Below are 13,910 nucleotides of genomic sequence, written 5' to 3'. Positions count from 1 at the left end.
CAAATGTGGTTTGGCATCTCCCAAAGTCCGTTGTTAGTTAAGTACTCCCAATTACTTGAATAGTTCCTTCACAATATGTTGGCCAAACCTTCCTTATGTGTTTCCTACACCAAACACAAGCAGAGAGCCAATGCTCATAACTTCAGATATAAAAATGATATATGCATACAAATGAGATGAATATATTCAGTAGATCATAACCTTTGCAAAGATATGTTACATGGCATATCTAGCGTAAAGCATATTCCAGTTATGTTATATTTACACTTATAAGCATATTTTCATAAACATATAGAGTGCAACGTCATGCTCCTCTTCACCCAAACAATAACTTATTTCATTGTGTATTTGGTGATCTGTGCTTTTTACTTATGAACATGAAGACTTAGCAATAGATTCTGTGCTGTCTCCAGAGGCTTTATGCCACATTTATTCCTCCAGATTCTGCCTGTACTGGGAAGCTAGTGTGGTCACTGGCATAAATTAGCGCAACTGGGGAGGCAACCAGACTCAGGCTACATACGGACTGCAGAGCTTTATATGTTCCCCTCACACATCGAACCCCACTCCTGGCTCACCCACTGCAAGGAGGGCAGGAGAGTGCTATCTTCACCAGCCCTAAGTGTGCTGCTTCTGCCCCAGCTAAATTCTCCTTTTGGCCTGTTGTCTCTTTCCCTCTCCATATGAAGGCACCTTTATAAGTTGCCTTACTATACTGATGAGCTGAAGCAGATGTAGGGTTGAGGTTAGTGTTAGTGGTGGAAATCAACTCTGAGTCTAATTCATTATGGTATGGCGATATTTTTAAGTTTTCTGTGTTAAGAGCTCCTTGTAAAGAGCTAAGCAGAGGAAATCATTTGCAGGGAGCACAAATTGTTTTGATCCTATAAAACCTAGGAACTATGTTATAAATTCTTGAGCTGCATCTACTGGCACTCCAATATTAACTATTTATATACATAGACAGCTATCGATTAAAGAGCACTCCTGTAACACTGTGCTTCAGCTGTGGTGGAGAATGGCAAGTCTCATTTTTCCCCTCCACCATTAGGCCCATGAAGTCTCACCCAGCAAAATTGCTCTCGAAAGTAGACAACTTAGTAAATTCTGGTTCCCCCCATCAGAAAGAGTGTGATTTAATGCTATGAGTAACTTTCTATATTCTCTTGGGCCTGGACTGTGTCACAAGAGTTCATGCTTTGTTATTTCTAGCCTGGATTAATGCACCTCCATGGGGGCTTCCCTTGGCGACCACTTGGTGCACAATGCAGCTGCTCACCTGTTTGGTGGTGTCAGCCTCATGGAAATTATTATGCCATTTCTCAAGACGACTGCACTGGCTTCCTAGCTGCTGCCATGTGCAAGTTAAGATGTTGACTTTGGTCTAAAAAATCCTATATTGGGTCGAGTCCTGGCTGTTTTAGAGACTACCTCTATTGACTACCACATCAGACAAGATGAGGCCACTGAGCTAATAGTTTGGGGACTGGTGGCAGGTAGTATTTTCTTGGGGAAGGGCCTTTGATTCTGGAATTCATTGCCCCTGCTGTACAGACCGAGCCAGAGTCTGTTAATCTTTAGGGGATAGTGCAAGGGAGGCTTTTGCTTGAAATGAGTGGCTTGAGGGGTGAGTGGCGGGCTTTGTAGCAGGTTTGTGGAGAGAATGTTGTCTTTTTTCCACTTTTAGATAAAAAGTACCATAATTAAAACTGCATATAATTAAACGTAGCATAGACACCGCGGGACCTGGTAACTCTGTGCACGTTATACATTAAAGGATGGTTCTGTAGTAATGGTGTGGTAATTATCAGGGCTTTTGTCATTTGTATCTGAGCTATTTCATGTTGTGAATGTGGAACAGCACAAATGAATCTGCTATCCTGCAGTCCAAGGCCCTTCCTTACCCCCCACTATCCCACTTAAACCTCCCACTCAAAAAAAGGTGTCTTCTCTCACCAGGCTATCCTGGTAAATAAAGGAAAGAAAGAAAGCCCACCTAGTCACACTGAAAAAGACCTGTAATTCATTATAGCAATGTCACCAAAATCTAGTGTGGAGGGGGGAGGTAAGTGTTACAAACTGCAGATTTTTGCAAGTATTTAATAGTGGCTTGCCAAGAGAGTCGGTACTCTTTTCAGAAGGAATCTTTCTTTGTGTCTTTTGATATTTAAAGAGCTGTAATTACAATGGCAAAGCTTTGAATTCTTTTTTTTTCTGTCCTCTTATACACATTAATTTATGGACCAATCCAACATTACAGACAACCTAATGAAAGAATCACACACTCCCTTTATACTTTTTTTTTTTCCTTTTTACGGTTTCACTTGTATGGATGAATGCAAAGTAGTTGATGCTATAAATAAGTTTAATGATGTATCTCGCCCCTCAATTGCTGGTTGTTGATGCTGCAGTCCTGCATAATAGGAGAAGAAAGGAACTGAATTTAAATCTTTATCTGTCTCTCTTTCTCTCTCACTCATGATCCAAAAAGCTCCTCCAAATGCTAAAATTGAGTGTTCCTCTTTTGTTTTTTTTTCTTGATATGTAAAGCTCTCAACATGATTCCCCCCCCCCTTTTCTTAGCATTGTGAAAAAGATAAAAATGATATAAGTGAATCAAAATATGAATACCCTCTTTAAAATAATGCTGTCTTTTTCTTAGCTAGCCAGAGTTGGTGGAGAGCAGCAGCAGGAAAGGGTGGAAGGAAACTCCTGCTGTGAGATTTGTGCTACTGTCAGTGAAGTATTCCCAGGCTGAAGTATCAGACAATGACAATTTTGGATGAAGTGCACTGTGACGGGGTGTACCAACCCTGCATTGGGCCATTGGGGCGTGACCAATCACTGTGGGCCCAGGAAACCACCTCCCCCCCCCCCCCCCCCGCACCTCTGCTGGGCATGCTTAGTGTGGAAGGGACAAATAAAAGGAGGCAGCCCAGCTCAGTCTGGGCTGGCTGAGGAGGGGGAAGGACATGTGCTGAAGGATCCTGCAGAGGTGCCTGTGACTCTCCAAGTGGTGGGAACCATGGACCCGGACAACCAGCCGACCGCAGAGACTGACTGGGACACTGAGCTGCTGCCAGCCAAAGAGATGCCTGAGATGAGTCTCATGGTAGGAAGTGACCCAGGGAATGTATTAGAAGCTGATGCTTGGACTCTTAACTGGGAAACTCCAGGCTTCATAGGACCCTGGGTCTCAACCCAGTGGAGTAGGGTGGGCCCGGGTTCCCCACCCCCCCATCCCCTAGCATTTACCACTAGATGTGGCTACTGGGGGCTTCAGCTACTGTTTGCCCTGCCCCACCCAGGGGCTGCAAACTGTTTGCCCTGTTCTGCCCAGAGAGTCATAGCCCCCTAACTGCTATTGTTTGCTCTAGCTAGGAGATTTAGGACATTTGAGACTGAGCATTGGCTCTGCCCCACCCGAGGGGCTGCTGGCTGTTTGCTTTGCCCCACCCAGGGACTGCAGACTATTTGCTGTCTTTACCCTGCCCAGAAGGTCAAAGCCCAGCTGTGATTGCTTGCCTCAGCCAGGATGCTCCAGAGGCATAGACGGAGAGTTCACTCGGCCCTACCAGGAGCCCTAAGTCCTTCTAATTGAAATTGCCTGATCTAACAGGGAGTCTCAATGACTGTGTGACAGGGTGTATCAATCTCCTTGTTGAGCCAAAGGGGGTGGGCCTGCTCAACACGCAGGGCCCCCCACGACACACACCTGGTCAGAAAGTATTGCTTATCATTAGAGACCTTTGAACTTGCACCATCCCCAAGGTTAATGGGGAAATGGTCCCCCACAGAGAGATCCCAAATAACAATGTCTCTGCTACAGCCAGATTGCAGAGCCAGCTAACGATCTGATTGACCCCTCCCTTGGTTTCCAAGTTGTAGTGGAGACAAGGCCTTAATGAAACCAACAGGTTCCAAAACACAGTTAAAGCTCAGTCAATGCTATAAATTGGAACCATGTTTACAGATCAGTTAGGGAGAGCTAGGTTGCCTGAAAAAGACCGTAGCTGTGAAGTGGGCATGGCTGTAACTTCTGTATGAGGGGTTATAAACAGTGTGAGGGACCTAGCTGTGCCCTCTACCCTAGAATATGTTTTTGACTCCTGGATATTGGTTACAGAAATGAGCCATTTAAAAAAAAATCAACTTGCTTATTATTCGGATTGTTAAGGGGTAGAGGTTAGCCATGGCAATGTTTCTCAGGTCACCCAGGGCTGCAAATTACCTTGTTGTCACCTTCCTCTAGTGTGAGGGAGTCTTGCTTGTGCCAGCTGGGAATTAACTCTCTAATGCACCCAGCCTATCACACACTCCCGCACTCTCCTCTGGGCTACACCAGCCCTGCAGGTTGACAGCAGCTGCACCCCAGCCCCCAAGTCCCTTCAAAGTGTCCCTTTGTGGTATCCAGTCCCTGATCACTGGGTACCCACAGAAATCCCAGGTCCTCCATCCCCAGGTGTATGTCTACACTGCAAAGAAAAACCCATGGCTCCAAGTCCCAGAGCCTGGGTCAGCTGCTTAGAGCTTGCAGGGCTTGGGCTGTGAGGCTAATAATAGCAGTGTTGAATGTTCCTGCTTAGTCCGGTGTGCAGGCTCTGAAACTCAGTGAAGGGGGTGGTCTCGGAGCCAAGGCTCCAGCCTGTGTGTGACCATCTATGCTGCTATTTTTGCCCCGTAGCATGAGCCCTGCGAGCCCAAGTCAATTGACCCAAGTCTGAGATTCGGTGCCACAGATTTTTCTTTGCAACAGTATACCCAAGTTCACCAGTTTTACCTTAGTTCACCACTCCTCTGTCACACACACCACTTGAATTTGATTATAGTAAAACAAAAGGAAATTTATTTGAGAGAATAGAGATTCAAATAGAAACAAGACTGAGTCATGGAAACAAATAGTTATTTGCAACACAAAATCAGAAAACTGGGACCTATACTTATTAATAATTAGCTTTCCTATCTAATCAAATAGATTCTCACTCCAAGGAGCCAAGAGCTAGTCTTTCATGAAGCACTGCCACTCATTAAGGTACCTCTTCGGTGAATAGATGCAGAGCGTCTTTCTCCACCCTGTGATATACTGAATCAGTCTATTGTCTTTTTTTACATACACGACAGTCCCCTCGCTGTCTTATCATTCCTCTTCACTTCCAGGTGATTTCATTGTTTATACTTTATCTTTGATGGTTTTCCATTGGCTTTTCTGGTTTGGTGCAATGGTGGACAATTGAGCAATGCAGTACATAATTTGCTAACTAAGGAGGGGTGACCCCCCCCCCACTTTGAATGGCCCATCACTGAGACATGATTCCCTGGTGACTCATGGGTTTCGCTCAAAGACCAGAAGTACATAATTTTCAATGTAGTTCTATTAGTTCTTAAATATTACCCATACACGCATCTCAGAATGATTGAGTATCGATAAATTACAAGATTTCAGTAGAGACCTTGCATGCTGATTAGGGATAAATACCATGAAAGTGGTGTACTAGGTGTAGTGAGTTTGTCAGGTGTGAGACAGGAGTTTCTTGTAATTAACAAAATTACATCTTGCATCTGAAGAAGTGAGGTTCTTACCCACGAAAGCTTATGCTCCCAATACTTCTGTTAGTCTTAAAGGTGCCACAGGACCCTCTGTTGCTTTTTCAGATTCAGACTAACATGGCTACCCCTCTGATTCTTGTAATTAACAGTGAACTGTTTTCTAATTGGGACCAATGCACCTCTGGGTCACATCTGTGCACTTTGCCATCCTGGCCTGATGCAGCTGTGTGACAACCTCTATACTGATGGGGTTGGTGAAGAATCTAAGTACTGAAATGCCAAGGTTGCTTTGGAACCAGAGGTTGGACTTATGGCAAGTATGACTCATCTCTTAATCTTTCTCTATTACAATTAGCTTCATGCACCTTGGGCCTGATCCAAATGGTCTTTCCACTTACTGAAATGGGCTTCAGATCAGGTTCTTTGGGATAGGGTTGAGAGCTTCTTGACAGATTCTTTTTTGCTTTGGATGGACATTAAAAGGTCCCATGACAATTTTGTTAGAACGGGGCTTTGCTTCAGTGTTCTCTTGGTAGCCTTCCTTCTCACTCTTACTGTTACTGTGTAGCCATGATGTGTGCTGGCCACCACCTACCACCACTGAGGTGGCTGCATTACAGTGATGCTGGATGTATACAATTCCCAGACGGTATCAGATACAGATCAATCGTATTTAAGGTGATCTAAATGGTCCTATATCTGAGGCAATTACTGGGGTATTAATATAACTCAACTGTCACTTATTATAGGGACAATCCCTCATTTCAGTCCCAAATTTACTTTCATTCGGGTGCTCTCTCATCTTGCATTGCATATTTAATTTAGGAAAAGATGAATAATTGATCCCCAGATCATTTTAAACATTCCTATTCTTTTTCTATAATTTTTGTCTCTGTTGTCGATTGTAGCCCATTGTTTGGTATGAAGTCTGGAACACTCTAATGATACAGGTTGCCAAATTTAAGACCTAGGCCTTTTCTGTTATCTTTGGCTCCAGGCTTCGTGATCTTGGGCCAAGCTTTTGCTGAAGTTTGAGTATTGTTTCATAATGGATTACAAGCAGGTGAGCATGGAATGAGTGACTCTCAGTGATCTATGAACAAAACACATTTGTGGCTTGAAATTGAGCACTTTTAATATTATTTCAAGACTTGAAAGAATAAAAATGTTAGTTACTCCTGTAATTTGCTTCCTCCCTCCCCGTCAAGGAAAAAAAAAAAAAGAGAAGAAAAAGGAGAGAAAGAAAGAAGCAAGCTGCCATGGGGCTTGGTCCAGAGCCCATTGCATTCAGTGAGCTGCATTAAAACAGACACTTTTTAACATATATTAACAAGCACTTTAAAAAGCTAGTCTGTGAACAGTTTTTTCAGTAAAGTTTGCATTGCATTGTACAATATTTTTTTCAATGAACTCCAGAAATTACTCACTCTCATTTAGCTTTTCTTGGCACACATGTTGACTGTGAAAATACGGATAGTACATTGTTGTGCTCTTGACAATGGGGAAAAAGTGACTCAGCCTGAACAGCCCTGCAAAATCCTTAAACATGAGTGTGACATTGTGCAGTCTATATGGTTTTATAACTCTGAGGGCCTATTGTAATTATGCAAAATGTGGGCCATTAATGGTGGTTTGGAATCTTGATGACTCCCATTAACAAGGACCATTGTTTGCAGATGGCTGTGTTTTACCTGTGAGTCTTCCTGTTATATGTGTGTGCTGGCAAGTGGGTAATGAAGTCTTGCAGTGACATGTGATCACGTCACCTGAACTGGAATCCATCTTTAACCTGGTGCTTTTCCAGTGAGGGGGGGAACCCAGAGGGACAAAGCGTTCCCGCCTTATGCAAAAGATATATAAAGGGGTGGAACAGAACAAAGAGGAATGAGAGGAGCCATCATGAAGAATCCCCTAGTTACCACCTGAGCTGGAACAAGAGCTGTACCAGGGGAAAGAATTGTGCCCAGGCCTGGAAGATGTCCAGTCTGAGAAAAAACTTACTGAAGCATCTCTGAGGATGAGATTATCTGTATTCAGTTTGATTAGACATAGATTTGCGTATTTTACTTTATTTTGCTTGGTGATTTACTTTGTTCTGTCTGTTGCTACTTGAAACCACTTAAATCCTACTTTCTGTATTTAATAAAATCACTTTTTCCTTATTAATTAACTCAGAGTATGTATTAATACCTGGGGAGCAAACTACTGTGCATATAGACTCATAAACTCATAGACATTAAGGTCAGAAGGGACCATTCTGATCATCTGGTCTGACCCCCTGCATGCTGCAGGCCGCAAGACCCTTCCCTGGACTCTACCGTTGAAGTCCCCAATCCTGTGTTTTAGTGACTTCAATCGGCTGAGACCCTCCTGCTAGTGATCCCTGCCCCATGCTGCGGAGGAAGGCGAAAAACCTCCAGAGGCTCAGCCAATCTACCCTGGAGGAAAATTCCTTCCCGACCCCAAATATGGCGATCAGTAATACCCCGAGCATATAGGCAAGAGTCTCTAGCCTGACCCTTGTTGGCCATTATGCTGTTCATGTACCATTGCTTGGTTTTCCTTGGCTACTATGTTTTATCATTAAACCATTCCCTCCATAAACTTATCCAACTTAATCTTAAAACCAGACATGTCCGTCGCCCCCACCGTTTCCCTCAGAAGGCCGTTCCAATATTTCACCCCTCTGATGGTCAGAAACCTTCGTCTAATTTCAAGCCTAAACTTCCCCCCGGCCAGTTTGTATCCATTCGTTCTCGTGTCCACATTAGTACTAAACTGGAATAATTCCTCTCCCTCCCTTGTATTAACCCCTCTGATATATTTAAAGATAGCAATCATATCCCCCCTCAGCCTTCGCTTTGTCAGACTAAACAACCCAAGCTCCTCTAATCTCTTTTCATACGACAGGTTTTCCATTCCTCTGATCATCTTAGTCGCCCTTCTCTGCACCCGTTCCAGTTTGAGTTCATCTTTTTTAAACATTGGAGACCAGAACTGCACACAGTACTCCAAATGAGGTCTCACCAGCGCCTTATACAACGGAAGCAGGACCTCCCTATCTCTACTAGATATACCTCGCCTAATACATCCCAAGACCGCATTGGCTTTTTTCACCGCCACGTCACATTGCCGACTCATAGTCATCCTGCGGTCCACAAGGACCCCTAGGTCCTTCTCCTCTTCCGTTACTTCTAACCAATGCGTCCCCATCTTGTAACTAAAATTGTTATTATTCGTCCCCAAGTGCATCACCTTACACTTTTTACTATTAAATTTCATCCTATTTCTGATACTCCAATTCACAAGCTCATTCAAGTCTCCCTGCAGAGTATCCCTATCCTCCTCCGAGTTTGCAACTCCTCCCACCTTCGTATCATCCGCAAACTTTATCAGCCCACTCTTGCAATCGGTCCCGAGGTCAGTTATAAATAGATTAAATAAGATGGGTCCCAAAACCGAACCTTGAGGCACTCCACTAGTAACCTCCCTCCAACCCGACAATTCACCCTTTAATACGACCCGCTGCATTCTCCCCTTTAACCAATTCCCTATCCACCTCTGGATTTTCATATCGATCCCCATGTTTTTCATTTTAACCAATAGTTCCTCATGGGGTACTGTATCAAACGCTTTACTGAAATCCAGGTATATTAGGTCCACCGCATTTCCCTTATCTAATAAGTCCGTTACTTTCTCAAAGAAGGAGATCAGATTCGTTTGGCACGATCTGCCCTTCGTAAAACCATGCTGTAATTTATCGCATTTGCCATTAACTTCAAGGTCCTCAACTAGTTTCTCTTTCAGAATCTTCTCCAGCACCTTGCACACTACTGATGTTAAACTAACAGGCCTATAGTTACCCGGGTCACTTTTTTTCCCTTTCTTGAAAATAGGAACCACATTGGCTATTCTCCAGTCTAACGGGACTACCCCCGAGTTTACAGATTCATTAAATATAGTCGCTAATGGGCCTGCTATTTCCCGCGCCAATTCCTTCAATATTCTCGGATGAAGATCGTCCGGTCCACCCGACTTAGTCCCATTAAGGCGTTCTAGTTTTGTTTCTACCTCGGATGCGGTAATCCCCCATCCCGTATGCCCCTCTGTAACGGTGCTAGTATCCCTAATACCTTCATTGGCCTCATTAAACACCGATGCAAAATATTCATTGAGATATTGCGCCATGCCTAGATTATCTTTAATCTCCTCTCCGGCTATAGTCTTCAGCGGTCCCACTTCTTCTTTCTTTGCTTTCTTCCTATTTATATGGCTGTAAAACCTCTTACTATTACTTTTAATTCCCCTCGCTAAGTCCAACTCTTCCCAGCCTTTGGCCTTTCTCACTCTATCTCTACATTCTCTGACTTCACTAAGGTAAGTTTCCTTACTGATCCCTCCCCTCTTCCACTCTTTGTACGCTTTCTGTTTTTTCCTAATCGCCCCTTTCAGCCGGTCGCTCATCCAGCTCGGTCTAAGTCTCTTGCTTAGTAATCTTTTTCCCTCTATCAGTGTCATAGAGGGCAAACAATTTATGAGTTTACCCTGCATAAGCTTTATATAAGGATAAAACACATTTATTTGGGTTTAGACCCCATTGGGAGTTGGGCATCTGAGAGCTAAAGACAAGCACACTTCTGTGAGCTGTTTTCAGGTAAACTTGCAGCTTTGGGGCAAGTAATTCAGACCCTGGGTCTGTGTTGGAGCGGATGGGAGTGTCTGGCTCAGCAAGACAGGGTGTTGGAGTCCTGAGCTGGCAGGGAAAATAGGAACAGGGGTAGTCTTGGCACATCGGTTGGCAGCTCCGAAGGGGGTTCCTGTGATCCAACCCGTCACAATGAGTAGAGTTAAAATGAGAATTAAAAATAAACAAATAACCTCCCAGAAAAAATATGTTGCTTGGGTCCTGATCCAAAGCCTACTGAAATCTATTCAAGTCCATAGGCATCAGTGGCATTGGATCAATCCCCAAACTTTACATGTCTTAGATCATGAAAGCACATAACTGTTCTTGAGTTCCATTGAATTTGATGAGAGTTAAGCACGTGCATAAGCACTTTCTTGAGTTGGGACTTCAATATAGAAAGTCTCTTCCTTTTATTGCAAAAGTAATGTGTATTCAAATCAATCCTCTGAGAGCTTTAGTTTTCTTCATAGAATTTCTTCATATATTTAGTTCTCCCAATTTCCGATTGATTACTACATTTGTGACACTCAGTTATCCTTATAATACAAAAACTCTTTGCATTTAATGAACATATTTAAACAACCCTTTTTGGTAAAGAAGCAAATTATGGTTACTCTGTCTGAGGTTTTGCATACAAATTATAAACTAGAGAACAAGTTTTATTTGATCTCCATAGCTCTTATGTTAGACCGTATAAAATGTATAAAAAATGTTCCATGTAGTGTTCACTATACTTCTATTGCATTCAGGGAACAATAGGAGAGCCCTCTTGTAGGTAATTAAACACCTGCAAATTTTCATAGATCTTAATGGGAAAGTGTGTAGGTTAGCAGATAATGTGTCCTTTAAATTGCATAAGTAGAACATTTGAAATACTGTTAAAGCTGCACTTATTGACACTTTTTGAGCACTTTTCCCATCAATGCTATTACATATTAATTATTACCAATTTTCTAAAGTGACAAAATCTGAAGTAGCTCATATGTAGGAGGAGGAAAGTTTGGAAATATCTACCATGCTGGAAAGTACATTAAAGTAATTTTTCTATTCTTTAGCCATAAAAAAGATAAGAAAAAAAATTGTCTTAGGACAATTAACCAAAGTAAATTTTTGGCATACTGGTTGAAATTTTTCTATCAAAATGTAGTTTTGATAGAAAATGCCTTTTGGACAAAACAAACATTTTAATGAAAAAAATAGTTTTCATTTAAAAAAAAATTGAGATTCTCATTGCCCAAATTTTTAGGTTTTAAATTTTCCAATTAAAACCTGAATAGCTTAAAAAAAAAAAAAAAAAAAAAAAGGTTGAAACTTTTTATGGGGATTTCTTCCTGCCTCCCCTCCGGATTAGCCTCAATCATTTCAAGATTGGAATTTTCAAGGAGTCTAATGGAATTAAAGTGCCCAAATCTCATTGAAATATTGAAAGGAGTCTTAAAGAATTTGGTCAGTTAAAATTGTACCATAATTGTTAAGTTAAACTGAGTTTGCCATGGATATAAATGACTTCAAGATCTGGCCCCTAGTGAAAAAGGTCTTATTGGAAGAAATATTGAGGTTGTATGTGGAAGAAGGCTGGGAATAGGATCATGGAAATTTGTCCAATTAACCCAGAATCCTCTCTTCAACTGTGGTCAGCATTAGATGCTTCAGAGCAAGATGTAAAACCCTCATAATGGATAGTTTGCCAATACTTCTTAACTTCTTCCTAACTTCAGGGAGTTAGTCCTTGGCATATTTCCTGAATCACAAGGGTTAAGACCCCTATTAAATTTTTGTCCTAATTAGGAGAATTCCATCTCCTGTTTCTCCCTTATCAATAACCAGTTATAATGGTTCCTTGGTGTCTCTTGAGAGAGGAGGTGCTGTATTTTCAGATAAGGTTTGGGGATGTGATATATTTTAGTGGGAGGGCCTAAGACTTGGTCTTCGTTTGCTTTTTGGTCAGTGTGAAAGTGACAAACCTAGATGTAGGCCACTAGTTCAAATCTGGTCTAGGTCAGGTATGAAGGAAGGGTGTTAGAATCTGTTGGTTGTTTGATGTGGAATGAGCTGCCACTCTCAGTCAAGTTACTAATGGACAGAGGGGATTCAGATAAATAAGTACTGTGTGATGGGATGAACAAACCCCATACTAGGCAACAAGGGGTTAGGGAATTACTTTGGGTCCAGCCAACTCTGCCCTGCCACCCCTGCAGCAAATGCTGCATCTAGTGGAGGAATTAAAAGACAGGAAACAGCTCATTTGATGGCAGACCTGGAAGAGAGCAGACCTGCAACCTGCGGCTCCAGAAGCACAGAGCAGAGGAAAGGCCAAAATCTTTGGGATAACTGCTCCAAAGGGCCATCCCTTAGGGTAGGGAGGCACCCACCCCAGAAACAGAGAGGGACGCATTCCCCCTCCACTGCATATGGACCCTGCACACTGGTAATCCCTTTTTACTTGCTTGGTGTCGACTACCCCAGCAGGGGAAAGCCTTGGACTGAGCTGGCCCGGGGGGTGGGACAGGGCAGGGCAGAGGGATAGGAAGTGACCCAGGGAGGGCAGCTGTAAGTAGCCTGGGTTGGAGACTGGTGGAGTGGCAGGGCCTGGGCTCCCCGACCAACACTTTCCTGCTGATCACGGGTTGTGGCCCTGACCACTAGGTCACATTTCCTGACTGTGATCTGAGTGAGGATGGTTCCATACTTCCAAAACCCTCAGACTGAACCCAAACCAGAGACCAAAACTTTGAGGTTCATGAATGCTTAGAATAACTTTTTTCCCTATTATTTTTGTGCCCCCCTGCGCTTCCTTTGGGGAAGTTTGAATCATCTGGATGTGGTTTTGGATTCAAACTTTGTGACTTAGGCCCATCTCTGTTACTAACACCACTGGCCCCTAATTTTTGCCATTGCTGGCAGTCTCTGCAGGAAGCCAAAGTCTTAGTAGGCATGGAGAATGAAGTGCTCTCTCACCTCTAGAAGTGACCACTCCAGGTCAGGGTGGGCGGACACTCACACTGCTGCTGTCTGGGCTGTTATTTGTACTGTGGGTATGCAGAAAACTTCACAAATCCAGATGTTTGATCTGCCCAAGCAGTAAAATCACTTTAAAAAACACCATAATCAAAGCCGAATGCACTGTTTACAAACACACAAGCCCAGAATTAGTAAAGGGATTTGATCAAAACAAAACAAAACAAAAATCTCAACTAAATAGGTGACAGAAGCAGGGAAGAGAGAGAGATGATATTTAATGTGCCACTCCATTGCTGTTTTTCCTTTCCCGCTCTTGCTTTAAGCCACTAGAGTCTGAACAATGCTTGAAAGAGCAGGATTGACTCACAAAACTGATGTCAGATGTTGGCTTCACCTGACACTGGAATCCAACAGCCACTCTTCCATTTAAAACCGCTAGTTCTGCGTTGTATGCATATGACGCTATAACTCTTCTATTCTCCTGTGGAACTGCCTCTCTTTTCCCTGCAAACATGCAGTGCTGGAGAGGTTAATGAGATTGCCCCTCTTTTGTTGTTGCTTTACCTATTTTTGTGCATTGGATAGCTGTTTTTATGAATGTGTCATTATCTAAGTACCCAGAAAGCATTAAATAAATTGGGCAGTGCTTCTGTGACCATGGAATTATGACAAGCCCTGACTCTGGAATTCAGCTGCCAACAGGGGATTCTGTGGG

Source organism: Malaclemys terrapin, chromosome 2, assembly GCF_027887155.1.
Source record: "Malaclemys terrapin pileata isolate rMalTer1 chromosome 2, rMalTer1.hap1, whole genome shotgun sequence".
Classification (NCBI taxonomy): domain Eukaryota; kingdom Metazoa; phylum Chordata; order Testudines; family Emydidae; genus Malaclemys; species Malaclemys terrapin.
Note: the sequence above shows the minus strand (reverse complement) of the source record.